Genomic DNA, 5,826 nt, shown 5'->3' on the forward strand with positions numbered 1-5,826 from the left:
AGCAACTCAGGAGGCTGAGGCAGGAGAATTGCTTGAACCCAGGAGGTGGAGGTTGCAGTGAGCTGAAACTGTGCCACGGCACTCCAGCCTGGGCAACAGAATGAGACTCCATCTCAGATAAAATAATAATAATAATACCTAAATCTGAGTAAAGGATATTTGGGTATTTTTTGTATTATTTTTATTTTTTCAACTTTTTAGTAAGTTATAAATTGTTTGAGAAAGAGATATTGCAACGGAGGTGCCTGAGAAGTCAGCAGCTGTGAATCCGGGTTGGCTGGCCAGCTCTTTAAAATATGGGAAGTGTCCCCCACCTCCCAGCACCATTCGAAAAACCGGTACTTTTTTATTGCTCCATGGTCTCCTACAGATTGGTAGCCAAGAAACAGATGCCAGCTCTGCCTTACCTAATGCACCTTTTATTCGAATAACACTACTACCCCACCCCAGCGCCACCAGCTCGGCTTAGCAGGGGACCCTTGCCAGAGGTCATTACTCTAGATGGGCGGATCTGGGCGCCTACGCGATACCTCTCACCCGGGACCCTGTTTCCAGTTTGTCCTTGGGATTGATCCATGACATCCTGAGCTCGCAAGTACGTTCCCGGCCATCACCACTAAATGTTCAGTGGACGTTCTGGGCTTTGAAAACGGAGGTGATCTGAGAGTCTTTGTTCCAAGAAACGCGGTGCTGGGCGGGGCCTGGACCTCGGCAGGCGAGGATCCCCTTTGATGCCCCCCGCCCCCCTTCGAAGCTCCCCACCCCCGAACCCGCAGGTATCAGCTGGTGCCCGGCTGCGATTCCGGCTTTGGCCTCCTGGGGCCTTGTGGTTGAAAAAGGCAGGAAATGAAGCTGGAAAGAGCGAGAGACAGCAGATTGTCTGCTTTCAGGCTCCTTCCTTTGTGAACTCACTGTGTTGCCTTCTTTAGACGCTGCTTGAGCAGGACCCAACTCAGCTGTTTCACAGACTGCGGAGTTTGCATTCATGATTTCACTGCAATTTACTGAATCTTTAAGAAATGCTGATTATAAATCATGAAAGAAATGCAAAGTAACTTATTTGCGGTTGGGGGTGTAGCTCAGTGGTAGAGCGCGTGCTTAGCATGTACGAGGTCCCGGGTTCAATCCCCGGCACCTCCACCAGTTTTGGGAGGCTGCACTTTCTCCTCTCAATTGGCCTCCACTTTCATTTCTCCTTCCCGTTAAATAAACCTGGTCTCATTCATCAGTTTTCTGCCTGTCTGTGCCGCATTTGCACAACTCAACATCTGTATTGCTAGCATTGCCACACCAGGAAGATTCTTTGTAATAAGCATTTTTGCTTTTTTGCTTTGTAACAAGCATTTTTGCAAATTAATCAGCCTGGTTTCTTTGGATTTCATGCCATGGTGTTATTGAAAAACGGGGAAAAAATGAGACCCTTTGTTTCGTTCACTTTTTGTTTTCTTTTCTTTTTTGAATTCCAAAGAGTTCTTGGCACAAACAGCAGCATGAAGGTGTAATAGCAGAAACATATCTTATCCATGGCTTTCTTCTGAGCTTCCAACCTCCCTATACCTTACCTTTTCTTGAATCACCAGATAAGGAACCACTGGGCCCCGTAAGTATTGTGGGGTGATAGGTACATGAAGGACAATAAAATGCCGTCTCTCATAGCTTGGGGTGCCTCCCAAGTTTAAGCCGAATGAGACCGATGGGATTGGCGGGTTAAATGAAAAACTACTGCCCCTTTGCTGAAATAGCTTAGTGGGACTGTGAGAGACCAGGCACTGAAATATCTCTTGTTCAAGAAAATTTCAGTAAAAATAAATGACATGTTGAGCTCATTTGACAAACACACTTAATTAGATGACGACCTTCACTGCCCCTAACACCAACAAGTATCCCACAACACCTACATATGTTAATCAATCCAAACCAAAGGTGATTTGCCTAGGCCAGAGCTAGTGTGAAATATTGATCAAACAGATAATAGAGGAAAGAAGCCAGTTTTCCCTTTTTAGCTTATTGATTTCTAGAAATTATATTTGATTCTAATAAATAATTCTGTATAATATATAATGTTAATAGATGTTTATGAGGTTCAACATGGTGGCCCTTGCCTGCAATCCCAGCACTTTGAAAAGCTGAAGTGGAAGAATTGCTTGAGCCTAGGAGTTCCAGACCAGCCTGGGCAACATAGAGAGACCTCATCTCTACAATTTTTTAAAATTAGTAGGGCATGATGGTGCACACCTGTATTCCCAGCTACTTTGGAGGCTGAGGCTGGAGGATCATTTGAACCCAGGAGGCTGAGGCTCATCACAGTGAGCTGTGATTGTGCAACTGCACTCCAGCCTGGGCAAACAGAGCAAAACAACTGCCCATAAAAAAGTGGTGGGGGCAGTGCTTATGGTATGTATTCCCTATTTAAGTCTTTTTAAGGTATTTTGTGATCAAATACATTTAAATTGTTTTTCATGACAAGACAAGGATATTCATTATCTTCACTACCACTTAACATTATAATGGAGGTATTAGCCAAAACATTTAAACATGAAAAAGTAATTAAAGGATTAACTATGGATAGAAAGGGATAAAGCTATCTATCTTGGTAGGATTATACATCTGGAAGCCACCCCTCAATATAAAAAAACTTATAGAGAATTTGGTAAAGAAGCTGGTTGCAAAGTTAACATAAACGTACATACTCACACACGCACACAAAATAGCTTTTCCATATTCAACCTTTGAAGGTTTTTGAATATCAATTTTATTTTGAAAGATGACAAATGAAAAAAAAGAATTAAGTATTTATCCTACCTCTCCTGTATGGAATGTATCTCAGGATAAACATATAGTTGATGAGGGAAGGATTTTTCTTCATAGGAAAAAACAGCTAATAAATGCAGGAGAGATGATAAAATTAGAGTCAACATTTTGCAACTGGCATTGCTACACCGAATCCAGCTCACAACTGGCAATGGCTGCCATAACCATGAGGTGAAACTGGATGAAGGACTCTAGAATGGTTGGAGCAGGCTGACACCACCTAAAACCAAAGCTAAATTTTATATCATCAAATGTGAGACAACTACATATCATGTGACTCACAATAAAGCAAAATAGAACATGCCTAGGACCACAATAAAATACTTGTGTTGAAAATTAAATTTCTATTATCAAAAGGATAAAAATGATTTATTTAGGGTAAATATTGGAGACATAGGAATGTGTTTAATAATTATGATGATGCAATCAGCCAAATCCAAAATGTGGAAAATTCTCCTGGACAAACTGACCTTCTAGAAATTAATGGCATGTAAGCCGGGTATGTTGGCGCATGAGTGTAATCTCAGCACTTTGGGAGGCCGAGGCGAGTGGATCACTTGAGTTTGGGCGTTCGAGACCAGCCTAGCAACATAGCAAAACCCCATCTCTACTAAGAATACAAAAATTAGCCAGGCATAGTGGCAGGCGCCTGTAATCCCAACTACTCAGGAGTCTGAGGCAGAAGAATTGCTTAAAGAGAGTAGGGCTTCTTTTTCCCCAGGTTTTTAAAATAACCTTTATTTTTGTAAAGGTAATATGTACATTATAGGAAATTGACAAATACAGGAAACCAAGAACAAAGTCATCCACGATCACAAGTAGTTTATACTTTACACAAGTGTGTCCTTCTAGGTCCTGTGTGTGTAGTCACAACACCCAGTTATATGGGATTGAGATTGTACAGTATATATCATGCTTTTTTACACATCATAAATATTTACCAATTCAAAATTGCAAAGTTATATGAGTATTTTCATAATCAAGAATATACAGCACCAACTCAGTCTGTTAGAAAACAAAAGGTAAACCTGCTTTTTGGGGACAAAAATTTCATAGAAGACCAAAATGGCAACATGCTTCTAGATAAAAGCATTAGCAGAGTTCCAATTAAAATACTGCATTCCCTTAGTGCTCAATTTAAAACAAAACACAAAGCAACTGAATACACTAAGTATAGTGTTTCTAAGAGAACTCATTAACAGATCTGCACCATTAAAATATTAGCAAGAAGGTATGTTTGCTTTGGATTACTTAATGTATTCCTACAGTACAGCCAAAAGAGATGCACATAGATCAATGGCCACCGTCAAAATGGAAACAGGGACGCATCTCCATTCGTCTCTCCCTTTTTACTTCCTTCTGCCCCTCTGCTGCCGACCCGATGAACAAGTCCTGACACACACTGCCCAGTGGTGGGTTCACGATTCCATGTCCAAGATACAGCTTTTCTAAAGATGTTTACTAAAAGGTAAAGTGCTCACCTAGACCTATGGTTACCATCTAAAACCGTGTTCTAGAAATGGAGATCCAGCAAAGAGCCTTTCCCTTCACCTTTCCTCTTCGCCCTCTTCCACTGTGCAGGTGACTATGTCCAGCTCCAAGAGGTGGATTAACAAAGGTCACTCCCAGAAGACAGGTCTTCCTAAAAACTAACAAAAGGATATAAAGAGCTTGTTTTACTACGTCTACTTGTAACACACTTTGAGCAAGAGGATTTACCTTTTAATGTACAACGATATTAACTAAAATGTACATAATAGAACAATGGTTAGACCATCTGAACTAATCTAACTCACCTGCACAGAACTCTTCCCCAACTTGTCACTACCCAATGAACAGTCAGTATACTCACCAGAATATCAGATTTAACAATTCCATTCCCAAATGCAACCACTCCTAGGCAATTTTGTTTTTAGATGGATTCTTGCTCTGTTGCCAGACTGGAGTTTAGTGGCACGATCTCTGCTCACTGCCACCTCCACCTCCCAGGTTGAAGCGATTCTCCTGCCTCAGCCTCCCAAATAGCTGGGATTCCAGGCAAGTGCCACCGTACCCAGCTTTTTTTTTTTTTTTTTTTTTTTTTGGTATTTTTAGTAGGGACAGGGTTTCACCCCGTTGGCCAGGATGGTCTCCATCTCTTGATCTCGTGATCCGCCCGCCTCAGCCTTCCAAAGTGCTGGGATTACAGGTGTGAGCTACTGCACCTCGCCCGCAATTTTTTTTTTTTTTTTAACGTGTGAAAGGTGTTACTTTAGTCTCTACTTTTAGCCTATGTTGTGTGCTTTTATACATCTAGAAAGACGTTTTAAATAGGACTTGTTTTCCACTGTATATACAGTAGCATTGAATAAATGGTGCGCATACATAACACCGCCAATAATTTGAAAGTGTCTTCTAACTAAGAACATTATCACCTAGAATCCTTCCCCTCTGACCTCTAAATTAACCCTGCAGACAGGTATGAGCATCCAGAAGAGTTATAAGCATCCAGTTAGAGATTTTAAAACTTTCACTTTTGTGCTTTTAAGAACAGTCTACGAATTTTAACAAAGTGTACTCAACATATCAGTTTACTAACTCTACTTTTGTCATACGCCAGCAACCTCCTTAACATCTGGGAAGACTAGATATTGTAAATTAGGACTCGTGTGTCCATTCAGATATGGTATATACACAGCACGGGAGAAGACAATGCAGCCAACGGTGAAGCGTGCCTCACCAAAAACACACTGGCATAAAGCCCTTTGCAGTTTCTTCTCCTTCCCCCCAAACCAGCACAAATATAATAACATATACTGTTCAGGGAAGTGGTTTGATCAATTTCCAAAGGACAATATTTCATATGAATCAAAAGGATATCTACGACGTATTTTGGGCACTTTATCTAGAAATCCTAGACATTTCAATTAAGAACTTCACTTTGTCCACTATACACACAGGAGTGCTGAATAAACCACACATGATAACAATGGTTATATCTGAAAGTGTCTTCTAAATCAAAACATTCTAGTCTAG

At 41.0% G+C, this 5,826-nt stretch overlaps 1 non-coding gene across 1 annotated transcript; it reads left to right on the forward strand.

Annotated features, from left to right (window-relative positions):
* The first annotated feature begins 1,068 nt into the window (after window positions 1-1,068).
* TRNAA-AGC (transfer RNA alanine (anticodon AGC)) lies at window positions 1,069-1,140 on the forward strand. The gene has a single exon. It is a non-coding gene; the product is annotated as a tRNA-Ala (tRNA).
* Window positions 1,141-5,826: the final 4,686 nt, after the last annotated feature.

This window comes from Aotus nancymaae, unplaced genomic scaffold (assembly GCF_030222135.1).
Source record: "Aotus nancymaae isolate 86718 unplaced genomic scaffold, 86718_ANA_hifiasm-v0.15.2.pri h1tg000051l, whole genome shotgun sequence".
Classification (NCBI taxonomy): domain Eukaryota; kingdom Metazoa; phylum Chordata; class Mammalia; order Primates; family Aotidae; genus Aotus; species Aotus nancymaae.